Genomic DNA, 235 nt, shown 5'->3' with positions numbered 1-235 from the left:
ATACTAGAGGAGAGTCCCTGGATTCTAGAGGAGAGTCCCTGGATACTAGAGGAGAGCCCCTGGATACTAGAGGAGAGTCCCTGGATACTAGAGGAGAGTCCCTGGATACTAGAGGAGAGTCCCTGGATTCTAGAGGAGAGTCCCTGGATTCTAGAGGAGAGCCCCTGGTTACTAGAGGAGAGCCCCTGGATACTAGAGGAGAGTCCCTGGTTACTAGAGGAGAGCCCCTGGATAC

Source organism: Oncorhynchus keta, chromosome 33, assembly GCF_023373465.1.
Source record: "Oncorhynchus keta strain PuntledgeMale-10-30-2019 chromosome 33, Oket_V2, whole genome shotgun sequence".
Taxonomy (NCBI): Eukaryota; Metazoa; Chordata; class Actinopteri; order Salmoniformes; family Salmonidae; genus Oncorhynchus; species Oncorhynchus keta.
The sequence above is the reverse complement of the archived record's forward strand: the minus strand, read 5'-3'. Positions refer to the sequence as shown.